Below are 15,338 nucleotides of genomic sequence, written 5' to 3'. Positions count from 1 at the left end.
CAAACCAAGACTTTCATTATTTGACTTGATAAAACAAGATTCAGTGGTATTCCTTTTAACTGTGTCGTTGCATGGGACTAAAGATCTTACTTTACTCCAGTTAATAGGATGATCTAAATCTCTCATGTGTATGAATAATGCTTTCGATATTTGGCCAGTTCTCACAGAATATTCGTGTTGTTTGATTCGTTGTGAAAGTGATTTTCCAGTTTGTCCATAATATATTTTGTCACACTTTTTACAAGGAATTTCATAGATGCAGCCAGAAACATCCTTAGGAGAATTTTTTATTACTAAACTCTTAACATTAAAATTACTGAAAACAACATTTATGTTGAAAACCTTTAAAATTCTAGGGATCTGTAAAAACCTTTCATCATACGGTAATTTGAGAATATTATGCTTGCTGAATTCAAGTTTGTTATTAGTTAGGTAAAATGTTTTCCTGGCTCTTTTCCATGCTACATCTACAAAGGTCCTTAGGTATTTAAGTTTCAAAGCAATATCATAAATAGTTTTGAGCTCGGCATCAGTGAACTGTGGGCTACAAACACGTAAAGCCCTTAAGAACATTCCAGAAAAGACAGAGAATTCAACATATTGATGGTGATTGGAATACTAATGAACAAAGGAGGCAATGTCAGTTGATTTTCGAAAGACTGGAAAGGTGAAATTTCTGTCATGTCTATGGACAGTTACATCAAGAACATTCAAATTACAATTTCTTTCTTCCTCTACAGTAAATTTTATGGAAGGGACTAAATTATTTAGCTTAACAAGAAATTCCTGGAGATTTTCGTGAACTGGCCAGGTACAGAAAATGTCATCCACACACCTAAACCATATAACTTTTTGGCAAAATTCTTGGTAAGAATTTTGTCTAAAAAAATTCCATGTAAATATTGCTAAGGACAGGAGATAAGGGATTACCCATATCCATAATGAACTTTTGTACAAAAAAATTCCCCATTGAAAAAAAATTTACTATCTTTGATACATAACTTTATGAGATTTGTGAGGTTTGCTACAGTTAAAGGAATATCATAACTTTCTCATTCCTCCTCTAAAAATTCCAGTAAATCATCTGCAGGCACTTTTGTAAATAAATAGTCAACATCAAAAGTAACCACAGTAAAATCAAATTTCAAATTCAAACTATTCAATTTGTCTATAAAGTTGACATTATTTTTTTATATTTGTATCAGAAATGTTCCCTACCAAAGATGTAAGAACTTTTACAACCCATTTAGATAAATGTTACGAAACTGAGCCTGCTGAATTAATGATTGGTCTGATAGGGTTATTGATTTTGTGTGTCTTGACTAAACCGTAGAGATATGGTAGGGAGGAGCACTGAGTGGTAAACTGTTTAATTAAATGGTCAGAGCCCTTTAAAATGGACTTAATTTGTTTGCTAAAATGAGAGGTAACTGTCTGTGTGGGATCTGACCTCAGTTTCATATAAGTTTCACTGTCATTCAATAATGCCATTATTTTATTTACGTTGTCACTTTTATTACCACTGCATTAGACTTATCTGCCTTTGTTACTTGCAATGTTTCGTCTTTTTTAAGGTTTTTGTATGCCTGGAGAAATCGTACAGGAACATTTGGGGAAGAGGGCTTGGCCATAGCACCGTACACAATACCTTTACAAATATTGATGTCATCAGGACATAAATTTTGACTAAATTTTTCCAAATAACAAAATGATTTTGGAATGTCAACATAGTCTAGGTTACTGTCAGAAACACCAAAACTTAATCCATATCCTAAAGCTGCTGTCGTAGCACTATACAGTATATGTATGTATGTATACATACATACATACTGTACATAGATATACAATAATTCCTCAATTATCAACATTTTTCATATCCACATTTGCCCTTCTCTGCAAGCACTTGGTCCAATGGAACCAAAGATTTATGTACATAATGTAAATTTCATAAAAATTGAAACAAACCGATGGTTGGCAATGCTTTACAGGCCTCAAGAAGTGTTGGTAACACTACTTACAGGTATAAACAAGCTGAAAAAGGATTTTGGGGGGAAGGGAGACCGGGGAAAATTTCCATGGTTGGGGGCCGATTAGGAAGGCAGGGTGGGATGTGAGAAGAGCTTTTGGCAATGCTGCATGGGAGAGAAGTGTTAGTAACACTGCTCACAGGCATAAACAGTCTGAGAAAGGGTTAATGGGGGATTGGTTGGGAGGGGAAGGAGTTTCCCAGGCCGAGGAGGGATGGGTGGAGATGGGTAGGCAAGCATTTGACTTTTTAAGAGCTTTTGCGATCGTTGAAAATGCCATTTTTTTTTAATCATTTTTCACATTTTAAAGGATATTAACTTGTAATGAAATATTGTAATCATGCACAATGTAGAGAGAGAGAGAGAGAGAGAGAGAGAGAGAGAGAGAGAGAGAGAGAGAGAGAGAGAGAGAGAGAGGATTCAGCATCACACTAGGGAACTCCTTACATACAATAGTGTACCTAACACATGCACGCTCCTTTTCCTTCTCATTTTTACTTTATACTGTTCTCATTTGTATTTTTTATTCATTTTGAATTCTTGTTGTTTTCTCATAACTTTCACTTTATAAAATGATAAAAAGTAATAAAAATTGTAATGGAGAGAGAGAGAGAGAGAGAGAGAGAGAGAGAGAGAGAGCTTCCATGATTGTTGTTGACTTAAAAGCACATCACTTGACACGTCATATGCCAATTTGTTTATCACTTTTAATTGGCTGAATTGAATATGTCATCAGTTCCGTAGCATATGGTAGAAGGTGCCTTGGTGGGCAAGCACTTGTGTTTTTTGTAAGCTTTCCGACAGTTGGTGGAAATTCATATGTCATAACATGGCATTGAGACTTTTTGCATTTTAATGGTTGATAGACATAAGTCATAAACTTATCTTTCTGTAATTGGCTACATTAGGAAAGTATTAGTGCACTTGGTAACAAAGAGCATTTTACCTCGGTCCAGTTGTGAGTGATCAGTTGGTTTTTTTAATGGTGGTTGAGTCCTTGCTGTACTTTTTCCTTGCAACACTTGGCTTTTGTTGCAGGGCCTGCTGCATTGCAGGTACTTTTTATTCTGTGTTTTGTGCTATGCATCTTTTGCATGGCTCCACCTCCTCCCATGAGGGTGAAGAAAATATTGACCCTTTAGAAAAAGCTTGAAATTGTTGGGAGAATTGAAACAGGATGGTCTTTGGCACTTATCATGGAGGAGTACTGCATGGCATTGCACAGCCAACCTTGCAGGATATCAAGAATGCCAAGGACAAGCTGAAGTATGCAGTGACACTGGGAAGAAGACATCCAGTGTAACTGCAAAATCCTGTCATGAGGACATTGAACAGTCAACCTTGACTTGGTTTTGTCAGCAAAGAGTGGTTGGTGTACATTTTCGCAGTACTGAGTTGAAGGCTGCAGCTACAAAGTTAGCAGGCCTGCATGGGGTTTCAGACTTAAGGCGTCAGAAGGTTGGCGGTTTCAGTTCAAGATTCAGCTTTTTATCAAGAAGAGTTGCGTTCATATTTATCTTATAAAGTAGCTCCACCTCAATGATCAATAGCTGTTCTTGGCACGTCTCATCGGACTTCCTGTGTTTGCACCCTTTCCTGCATAAAAGTTTTATGTGGAATATCAACACAAACCTCCTACGACTTCTTCCACTTCAGCAACTTCTTTCAAGGTGATAAGGGTCACATTCTAAGTGAAAGAATTGCAAAGGCAACCATAACCAATGTTTTGAACTCTCAAGGTCAAGTAAGATGCTGTTTACAGAGTTTTTGGAGTGTCTGGCAAAGCTTCAGAGAAGAGCCTTGGGTAGTGATGGTTCTAAGAGAAGGATACTTTTTACCTTTTGTCATTTTTCCACTCCTGTTTACACAGAGAAATTCAGTTTAGAAGGAGATCAAGCCAATTTCAAACTGGTCACCAGAGTTTTACCATTGATTTTTTTCTTGTTGCCAAGGTCTCAGGGGACTGGAGACTAGTAGTGGACAATTTTAGACTCGTTTGCTCATTTTGCTCCCTTTTCGATGGAGTCATTCATTTGGCCTTAGCAGCCTTCCGGAAGGGTGACTGGGTGTTTTCTGTCAATGTGCAGAATGCGTACTTCCTTGTCCTGATCCATCATCAGACTAGGAAGTATTTTTGCTTTATCTTCAAAGTGATGGTCTTCAATACAAAGCTCTGTGTTTTGGTCCAAGCTCGGCACCATGTGTATTCTCTTATGTTTCAGCTCTGTTAGCTGGAGGGAGTCATCTGCTAGGAGGCTGAGTTCTCCTAAACTATGTCAATTGGTTAGTCTTCACAAACTCATTTCAAGCAATCTTCAGGGTGAAGGATTGTTTTCTGCGTCTGGCCTTTGTGCTGGGAAATATGTTAAATTTTGATGAGTGTCTGCTTCTTCTGACCCAGTCAATTGTTTATCTTGGCATGAAAATAAACTCTTTCTTTTTGGGGTTTTCAGATAGAGACTGGTATAGTTTTCTATTACTGATGAGAGAATCTTGATCCTTAAAAGCTTTGAGCTGAGAAGTCGCTACCTCTTTTGGGTCACTTGGGTCAGGTCAGGTCTTGCCTTCCAGACTCAATTTTAATCGTAATTTCTTCAGATCTTTTACCTTCTCTTCATTAATGGGGAGATTGGTGAAGACTGTTGATGGGTCTGCCTCTAGACCCCTGGAGCCTAGACCTCATGTTGTCCTCAGTCACGGAGAGGTCAAGTTGGGGAGTCATTCGAGGGAACATCAAAATCTTGGGGCGTTGGACTGTATGGGAGAACATAATGCATACAAACAACTTTGAGCTTTTGGCAGGTTTGAAGGTCTTATGCAAGCAGAACATCTAATTGGAGACAAGACAGTCACAGTCTGTTTCAATAATTCAACCCCTCTTTCTTACATAAGGAAGTACAAATCAAGAAAAATATTTAAACTAGCAGAAAAACTCCTTTGGACAGAGTCCATTAATCATTCTCCTACCACAGCTTGTCCCAGGGGAAAAACATGGAACAGGTTATTATAGGCCAGCTCAGCAGGATGGGACACGTCTTCTGTCAGAATGGTCTCTTCATCTGCATGAATGTTAGAAGTAGTGGAACCTTTGGCAAGCCCTCAACATTAATCTGTTCACAACTGCCCATAATGAAAAACTCCCAGTTCAATGCGCTTCAGACCAGGATTTCTGGCATGGATATTTGATGCCTTTCTTCTAGAGTGGTCAAATCTAGACCCATATGCTTTTCAACTATTTATACTCTTGATGAAAGTTTTCTACAAATTTGAGAGTTTGAGATCTCAAGCTTGAGATCTCAAGGTGATGTTAGCTCTCATTGGTCCCAAAAGGAATGGTTTTCTGAGCAACCTTTCCTGGCAGTAGCTCTTCATCTTCTACCAATCAGGAAAGATCTTAGACAGTCGCATTTGAGAAGATTACATCAAAACCTCCAAATGCCTACATGTGACCATGTAGAAATTATCATCTGTCTTGTGAGCTAGAGGCTTTTCAAGAATGGCTAGGGAACCAATATGTAGTCTAGAAGGTCCTCCACTGTTAGACCTTTTTGGCAAGAGGGATTAGTGTATTAATCTACCACCCTTACCCCTATAGATAACCAGATTAAGTTCTTCCATTATCTCAGGTTCATGAAGCAACTTTATGGTCCAGGGCCTGAAGTATATCGCTTGAGTTGTCTTCAGTTGTGGGACGTGCTACTTGAATATCGCTCATGCCTTTGGATGACAGTACTATGATTTATGTGGTATAATACAGTACAGGCAGTTCCTGGGTAACATCGGTCTCTGCTTATGCCGTTCCGAGCTTACAGCGGATGTTCTTAGGTTACATCGTTACAGTCTTACGGGGCGCTGTAAGCGACGTAATATTTGTACATTTTTGGTGGAAATTCTACAAGATCATGGATGCCTACCTCACCAGGAGCAGGGTGAATCAATTGGGAAGTTTTCAAGACAACCAAAGGATTAAAGGTAAGGCTGTCATCACTTTATTTCTCATTTTTATTAATTTTTTACTACTGTGTGGTGTTGAGTTTACGTCACACTTCAGGAGTGGAACCCCCGCTGTAACCCAGGGACTGCCTATGTGAATGTCCAAACTTCAGCCAACCAACAGCAAATGTCAAGTTTAGGAAGCAAGTTAAGGAAATTTTGTGAATCATCATTACTGTATGCATTGACGAAATTCCTTGCATTTGTCAGCCACACCCGTTGTACCTCTCAGGTGTCGGCAGACAGCCACTGGAAAGGTTTGTCCAGTGAGATACATCCGTTGTCCTCCAGCTCTTCAGATGACTACTGTGTGGACAAGAAACGCCGCAAACATTATCCGGACTCTTCCTGGCCCCTTAAGCGCCCTTCTGAAGACCATGGTCGGCATCCAGACCCTTGCCTGTGAAGCGTTATAACCGGACTCCTAACAGTCCCAGACCTTTTTGTAGTTTCTCCTTGGACTCTTCTGTTATTGTCCCCGTCCATCGGCGCCCACCTGTGTCTCCCTGGGACAGTCCGGAGACCCTCTCACCTGAGTGCCCAACATCCATTCTTGAGCGCCCACATCTGACTCCTAAGCGCCCAGTACTTGCCCCCACCTGAGTGCCCAGCGCCCGCTCCTGAGTGCCCATCACCTTTTTTGTCCTTCACCTTTGGACCCTGACGAAGTTGCTCTGGCTCCAATTAAACAACAGTTGGCTCAGATTATGGACTTACTTTAGAAAGCTCCTTATACTCCTAAACCTGCTCAGGATGACCACCTTTCTCCTATTTCCTTGGAAGAAGAGATTGACCCAGAACCTGCTTCTCCTTTGGCATATGCTGCCCTGCTGAGATATTTGATGGCGAATTTTCCTTCCTTTTTTGCCCCAGCTGCTCCTTCGCGTGCATCGATGTTCTTAATGAGGAACCAGCTGGATGACAGGACACACCTCCCCAAGGTGGTCTATTCATCCTCCTCTAATACTGTAAGTTTTTTAAGGAGATGGGAGACTGGCTTTCTGCCAAAAGAGAGTAAAGTAAAGCATCTTTCGCTTTTCCTCCTTCTCGTCTTGTTTGCAGGAGGTACTTGTCCTACGTGACCAGAGAGGCTCCTCCTCTGGGAGTTGCTGCCTCCTCCCAAGAGAATTTCTTCAGTCTTATTGACTTGTCTCGTCGATCTGCTTTCTCATCAGCCAAAAGCATTTTACATCCATAGAATTGGATTGTCTGGTATTTGAAGTTCAAAGTCCTCAGTTTCCTTGATTGGGTTGTGGGTGCATTGGCCAAGAAAATTGAGGACCATCAAGATCTCGCTTCGGATATGGCCTCTGGCTGGCTTGGGGTTCTGTCCTGTGTGGACAAAGCTGCTAGAGCTGGTTCTCTAGAGCTCTCTGCCCTCATTACTTTTGGGGTGCTGAAGAAACGAGAGCTCTGGTGCTCCTTTGTTTCTAAGGGGGTTACCCAGACCCAAAAGTCCGCATTGCTGTTCTCGCCCCTGACAAGAATCCTCTCTTCCCTCAGGATGCTGTGAAAGAGATTGCGTCGGACTTACAAAAGGCGACGACTCAAGACTTGCTGACTTAGTCACCTAGGGGTTCCAAGGACTCTTCTTTTCAAGCTAAGACCACCTCGTCCCTCCAGTAACAGCCATTTCGTGGAAGGAAATCTTGGACGCCATTCAGGTCCTGCTCAAATGTCCGCCTTTCATCCAGACCCATCAAGAAGAGCTCTGCCAAACCAACAAATTTCATGAGCCTGTAGGAGCCAGACTATTAGAGTTTTGGGAGAGGTGGCTGATAAGAGGAGTGGAGCCCTGGATTATCAATGTTTTGATAATCCAGGTAGCATTGGAAGCACTCATTTTCTTCTACTATCTTTTTGTCTTGGTGTAGGGTTTTGAGTTTTGTTGAGCCTGGGGGTACAAGGTACCTGGAGTATCCACCAGTCTTAGTGGATAGGTTTGGTTTTTAATTAGTTTTTTCCAGTGTAGGTGACAGCATTGTCTGGTTTTCCTAATGTTGGTACTGTGTCCAGAGCAAGGACACCTTATTGTGTGCTTTGTCAGGCATATCCTCCACTACAAAGCTCCCACTTAAATAGAGGCCCTCCACAGCTCAACAGCCACACCACTATGGGTTAAGATGAGCAACCAGAGGCAGTATTCACCTGCAGTAGCTCTCTTACCAGGTAAGGAAACAACAAGCATTGCATACAATGCTGGTAGATTTTTCTATTTCAAACTAATTATCATGCTTTAATGTTTTGGAGTAGACTATGTCCATGTATCCCACCTCCATTCAATGTGGGATTCAGTTAAGTAATTACTTGGTAAGTAACCTATATGGAAATGATATTTTCATAATAAAATTAAGGTTTATATATACTTACCAAGTAATTACAAAGTCAAAGCCCGCCATCCTCCTCTCTTATGGACATGAGGGCACAAACAAATTGAATAATGGCTGCCAGGTTGATCCTTCTTCCCTTGGTAGTGGCAGGGCCATCACCTACATGAAAATGAACAAAAGAAGTGCTACCGCAAATTTTGAAAAAAAGTTTCAGTGCGAGGTAGATACGTTAGCTATGTAATTATTTGGTAAGTATATACTGTATAACTCAATTTTAATATGAAAATGTCATTGTTTGTGGCATTTTTGTTTGTTTGTCCATACCTCTAGCAGATTTTACATTGAAGGAGTTTTGGACTGTTAGGGTATAGTTCACTGTTTTTACCAAACTTTGGAACTATCTTTATTAACATTCCCATTTTTTTTTACTTTGGACATTGTATATTTCAATCTTGTAGGGAATCATCTACCATATTTTTGTTGACTGGTCCACCTTAATTTACTTGTTAGGGTAAAACTAATGGGCCTTGAATACTGTTCACTGTGCCTATGTTTTGAAATACATTGGTATTCCTTATTGATTTTTGGGACCTACAAATAGTTTTCTGACTGTTGAACTGTATTTGTTTTTATTAAACATTTGTTTTCTTTCGTCTGTCCAAAAGACCTATCTTTTGATGGCCATCTTTTTAGTAAGAAATTTTTGCGTTTTACTGGAGATAAGTTTTGTCTGTTTTGGGAACCAGGATCTGATCAATTATAGTTCTTGAAATGTAATTGAAATGAATCCAAATTTGGTCAGGCATCTTATTTTTTATTTTTATGTTATTTTCATGGGCCTCTTAGTCTTTTATATGACAGAATTCTTTGAAGGGGGGAGTCTTCAGAATTTTTCGTTTCCCAGTAGTGGTCATCAGTAGTTAAGTTATTCATCATGTGACATGAATTGATAGAATATTTCTAGGTAATTTCCAAAGCCTACCTTGAAACTACATATAAAGGACAGATGAACCTCTCCGTTACAAACCACCGTAGAGACAATATCTAGATATACATAGTGCTTCTGTTGTCTTGAGGGTTGTTAGTTCAAAAAAATTGGACTCAGTTACTTGGAATTCTAAGTTGTACTGTCCTCTTCTAAATATAGATCTTGATGGGGAAAGAAAAAGAAGAGGGAAAAAGCTAAAAATGCCTTGCTAATTTAGTTTAGGGCAACTACTTCTCGGAAAGTTGAATCTCTTCTAAATGATAGCTTTTTTTTTAAAATAATTTACAGTTTTGTACATGGATCACCAAAATACCCAAATTTTACAGTAATTTATATTTTTCATAGGTAAACAAACTGTAGCCTTTCATAATGGAGTGTCCATCCTTGCTTGCCCTGGACTGGCCTGTTCCAACTCAACAAGGCTACCCAGGTGGAGAGTGGGAAAGAAGGGAGGCCACTCTCACCCAGCTGATATTAGCCATTGTCCTTTCTGTGGGGTGGATGAGCTGTGCTACCTCCCATATGAAAGGGTATAGTTTGTGTGCCTAAGAAAAATACAAATTAAAAATTTGGCATATGTTTTTAGGGGATACAAACACTACGCCTTTCAGATATGGAGACTACTTAGGAGGGAGGTAGTGCCCATGATTAAGGCTAAGCACCTTTGCATGAAAAAGGGCACAGGTGCTGCTCTGCTAGCACCACCCCAGAGGGCGGAATGGTGCTTCCCTCTATCCATGCTCTGCATGTTACAGACCAAAATCACATCAGACTAATCCCGAAGAACTTGGTACAGTATCCTTTCACAGGAGTGGAAGACTGATGATCAGAAGCCTTTTTATGGATAAAAGGTTCCACCTTGCCTCCACCCCATTACAGAAGTGGAGATGAGGGCTTGCATTCTGTATTAGTAAAACAGGCTCATAGTGTCACTTACCTGTACTCATTCAGGTCCAGCTTGTACTTTGGCATGAATGTTTGCAGGTATGGATCATAGGAGAGAAAATGGGTAAGTGCAAACACCACCTCTCCCCTCGGAAGCCACATACTCTAGCCAGAGCACTCAGATGAGCTATGGATGACATCCTTCAAGTAGAATGAAGTGGAAGTAGTCTGACAATGCCAGACTGCCACCCTCACCTTTTGGACCAAGAAGTTGTTCAGGAAGGCGAGAGAGGGCCTAGCACCCCTAAGGTTGTGAGCTCATTAGCAGGTTAGAGGGTCATCCGCACTATCAGGGGACTCTTAGTCTTTGGAGATTACTTTCTGTAGCGAGAAGATGGCATTTGGATACCTCCTCCTTGTGATGTCCCATACTCAAGAAAAGGTGCTTGCACTTTGTATGTCACTCTTCGAAGAAGTTAGGGAAAGAGAATAGCCAACTCAGTCAAGTGTTCTACAGGTGATGGAACTGATCCTTGGAGGACCATGCTGCTTCTCCCTTAACCAAGGAAGGAGATCTGACAGAATTCTGTTTAAACTTAAACATTGCCACTCCCTTGCGCAGTGCTTAGAAAAGCCAAGAAAGGAGAGGAACAAGCCCTGGCACTGCTCCTCAAACTCCCCTACCCACCACTCTCACAAGAAAAGGAAGAGTTCAAAGAACTCTCCTTGGAGAAGAACTGCTCAGACCATATATGCTCCAGAGAGCATGAACATCTCAAGCACAAAACCAATGGAGGTTCACCCCAAAAACTTCCTGAAGAAGGCTGAGAAGAACCTTTCCCAAGCCAGTGCAAAAATAATCTTTAGACTGGGTACAGTACACAGCTAGCAAACAGGCTGTGTGAACCCTACAGATTGAGTGGGTTGCGCAACCCTCTCTCTGAGTATCCCCCACAGAGTTGCAGAAAAGTAGCTCTGCTCACCTGTCTATGACAATTGTCCAATGATGGATGGATGGATTGCAAGATGCCCGCCTGTGTGGGAAAAGACAGCAAGGTCGAGGTATAGGTGCATAAGACAAAGAAGGAAAGCACTGATGGCTCTCCTACCCTTCCTTCTGCTGGTCCTACTTGTCTTGCACCACAGGGTTGGTCTAGTCATGAGCTGCAGACCAAGTCACACCATTACAGGAGGCTCACCAGGAAGGACTACTGCAGCTGAAAAACCCTTTCCCAATGCAAGAGTCTATAAAGCCGAGATCGTTGTAACCATGAGGAATTACTTCAGTTCATGAATGCCTGAAAAGTTAATATTATGGACATATAAGTCAGAGAACGACACAGCTGCTGATTAACCCTTCATTACATGCTGCAACATTCAAGGCAAAATCGATGACAAGGTCAACCTCAATTTAAGAGATGGTTGGTCTTGTCTGCCCTCAATCTGAGCAAAAACCAACAAAAACTGCAGAAGTGCTGAAAAAACCACAAGTATACTTTCAGGAACAGAAGTCACATAAGAAAGCACTTGTGTGTCTTGTAGACACACATTAGAAATTGCCAGCACACGTAAAAAGACTGAGCGCAAGAAGCAAGTCTGAAACAGCTGGAATGACAATGGGTGATGTCTATTGGGTGAGATTGAGTATCCCCACTTCCCCATCACCACCTGGACACCAACCTTGTTTAATCAGTACACTGCTGGTTTAGCATATGTGTGGAAGGATACTCCATACATGAAAGGTGTAGTGTTTGTGTCCGTGTAGGAACAAATTCACTTTCGGTTCCTGATTTGCCTCCTTGATTATTTAGTAACTGTAACTGAAAAGAAAATATTTGGATCCAAACACACATGATTGCTGTTGTAGTTCATTATCTTGCTTGCAATTATTTTTTATACTGGAGTAGTTCGTATGGTTTTGATTCTTTATTCTGCTCTGTTCATGGAGAGAACCAAAAGACTGACTTATGCAAAGGAAATTAATAAGTCTAAAGAAAAATAAATTACTAGCACAAATCAAAACCTCGTTTTGAGCTCTTAAATTCAATGTTAGATAAGAAAAACCTGGGGAAAGGGGAAGAAATAATAAAATTTTTCAAATGAGTTGACATTTAAGATACAAAAAATTATAGAAAATATTTAAGATACAAATAATTATTTTGTGGGCAAGTAAACTTCTTGATTGATAAATCAGAAAAACTAAAATATGGTACAATTTGATGTTCATTTGAAGATACAAAACACACATGGTTAATAACACAATAATATCAGTAATAATTTATTTCATGACTGCTCAATAAGTCTCAACTTTATAGCAATGAAGTATTATTTGCCATTACTATTATCCGTCTAATTAAGGGTATGATCGAGCATCACAAAATCCAACTAGTTCAGTTTAAAAAGATTTCTATAAAGTATTTACACTATTTTACAAATATCTACCCTTAATGAAAAGTATTGTACATCAGCTTTCCAGAGGTTAATGAATATGTCATAGAAAAATTAAATACAATTTTCATATACAGAACTGATGACATGCAAGTCCAACAACTTAATGAGTATACAGTATTATCAATCATTACAATAAACTATTCACTATTAATGCCGTACTATATGGCAACAAAATAAATTGCAACATTTATGATTGCATAACATATTCCAGTGTTAAATTTGTTTGAACATCCCAGGGTACAGAGGAAAAACAGCCCCAGGTCCCATTTGCTTCCAAAATGAATCAAGTACTCATAGCTCCTCAGAGACTTACATAAACTTATCAATACTCTTTACTAACCCATTGAAGCAAAGCTACTTGAATTTGTCCATCACTATTGAGCATCAAAAGTGAATGAATCATGGCAAAACATTTTGTAGAGATAATGAAAAGTACAGTTTACATATACATTAATTCAAACTCAATGTATATATATATATATATATATATATATATATATATATATATATATATATATATATATATATATATATATATATATATATAAATTATTTGGAGTTAGTAATATACAGTACAGTCCATGTACTTACTTTAGCATTTTTAATTATTTTATGTTCGTGCCATCTTGCCATTTTAGACCAACTTCCTCCCTTCCTTGCTAAAGTGCTATATCTTAATGTAAGTTACTGGCCTATGCAAAAGCTACACTATTCATGACTTGGTAAGGAATTTGATTTTTTGCTTTAACCATGTTGACTAGTTCTCAATAATGGCACATCTCCCCATAAATCCTATGTAGTCCAATTGCAATCACAATCAATTATATTCTACAATAAGTAAAAAAGGTGAAAGGGTAAAATTTACTCTGTCATTTTCTTGTAAAAATTTTTAATATTCCAGAGTTTCTTTTAAATCTATAAAAGTCACATATACCTTGACACTTGCTGTGTCAAAAATATTTAAATACCCACCACTGAAATAAAATTTCAAGGCCTGATTAGTAATTAATGGTAAACTATCATCCAGACTATTTTTCAAATACTGTAATGTTACCCACAACAAATATACAGAGAAAAAATTTTATTGCAAATCACCAACTACTTACTTATCTACTGAAGGTAAATTTGCATTAGGATCACTTGCCTACTGAGTCGTCCTTTGTTCAAATATAGAGGAAAAATTTACCTATCTTGTTTGAGGTCAAGTCATTTATCAGAAATATATACTGTTTACTAGCAAAATACCTTTCTGAACTGTATAATGAAGATTGTGCAAAGGCCTGCTTTGAACAATTTTTATCTCAAAATGCCTCAACTACTTTCATACTGAAATGGAAAATGTGACAAACAAAATTCAACATGATCCCACACTGCAAGAACATTATGTACTAAAAGTTTCAAGCAAAGAAAGGGTATGGCTTTATTTGGCACAACAGACTTTTCCTTCATATCCAGATATATGTGGTGGTAATATGTGTTGTATTGGGCTATGTTAGTTATTACTATTTCCTAATGTTGCAGGTTTATTTACCTAACAATATAGCTTTATTCTAGGAACTGACATAAGAACCAGAATCATTCATACTATGTACAAGACCATCCACTTCACTCCCATTCTGAGACTAACAGTTACATCACTTTCAAGCCTCAGGATGAAATCCCTAAAGCTCTGAAGATTATCCAAAGTTATGAAATAAAATACATTGAGTACAGTACTTGTTTCTTTAGCTACATCAAAGCTAAAGAGAATTAATGGCAGTTGGAACCTCTCCTGTACTGAGGCCACTTGAAAAGAAGAGTGAATAATACAGTGATTATACAACAATACTAGATACAAAATATCCATGATAATAAGATGGATACATAATGCACAAGCATAGTTTGGAAGAGAAAAGAAATACAAATGAAGCTTTGCTGCTCTGTTTACTTTGTACCATTACTTTACTCATGGATATAAAATCAAAGCAAACTTAAAGCTTCACAATTATAAAAAGGATGGGAACTTCTTAAACCCATACTGAGTTCAGTAAAGCTGCTGCATTTAAGCAGAGACATAGCACTGCACTATTCACCATTCCACAGTTTTCCTTTCAACTAAATCTTTAAAACAAAGTAAAGGACAGAGACTGGCATTAATACATGCACGGTCTAATACTGTAAACACACATCAAAATATTGAAAACTGAAAGCATTAAGTGAACTTGTCGCTACATTTCATTAAATTATAAATCTAACTTGCTTTGATTGCACAAAAAACACTAAGGTGTTTCTAACAATTGTAAGGATAAATGGTAAATGACTGCAGAATAACAACAAAGGTTTAACAGATATTTTTGTCAATGATAACTTGATTGATTGTTAAATCTTCCTTAACTCTTAGCACTGTTTGGTAATTAATGAATAACTTTCATCATGAAACAGATATGCTGTAGACCCTGATGAATTATACTGTAAAGACAATTCATTTAAATTTTCTGATATTTCATTGGAACAAATAGTACTTGGCAACACGTTTCTTTGCCTATCTTCTTCAATGTTGCAAAAAAGTCTACCAAGAATTACAAGTAAATTTACTGATACTTTTGCAGTCTACATTCTTATAATTATTTTACTGGATGATACACTAAATATAATTATTTTACTGGATGATACACTAAATCCTAA

General features: G+C 38.6%; 1 long non-coding RNA gene across 2 annotated transcripts in view; it reads left to right on the top strand.

Moving 5' to 3' along the window:
- The window catches only part of LOC136854082 (uncharacterized), a 51,113-nt gene that overhangs the window by 5,672 nt on the left and 30,103 nt on the right, over nt 1-15,338 (top strand). The window lies entirely within an intron of this gene.

Source organism: Macrobrachium rosenbergii, chromosome 28, assembly GCF_040412425.1.
Source record: "Macrobrachium rosenbergii isolate ZJJX-2024 chromosome 28, ASM4041242v1, whole genome shotgun sequence".
In the NCBI taxonomy this organism is placed as follows: domain Eukaryota; kingdom Metazoa; phylum Arthropoda; class Malacostraca; order Decapoda; family Palaemonidae; genus Macrobrachium; species Macrobrachium rosenbergii.
Note: the sequence above shows the minus strand (reverse complement) of the source record. Positions and strands in the feature narration are given on the sequence as shown.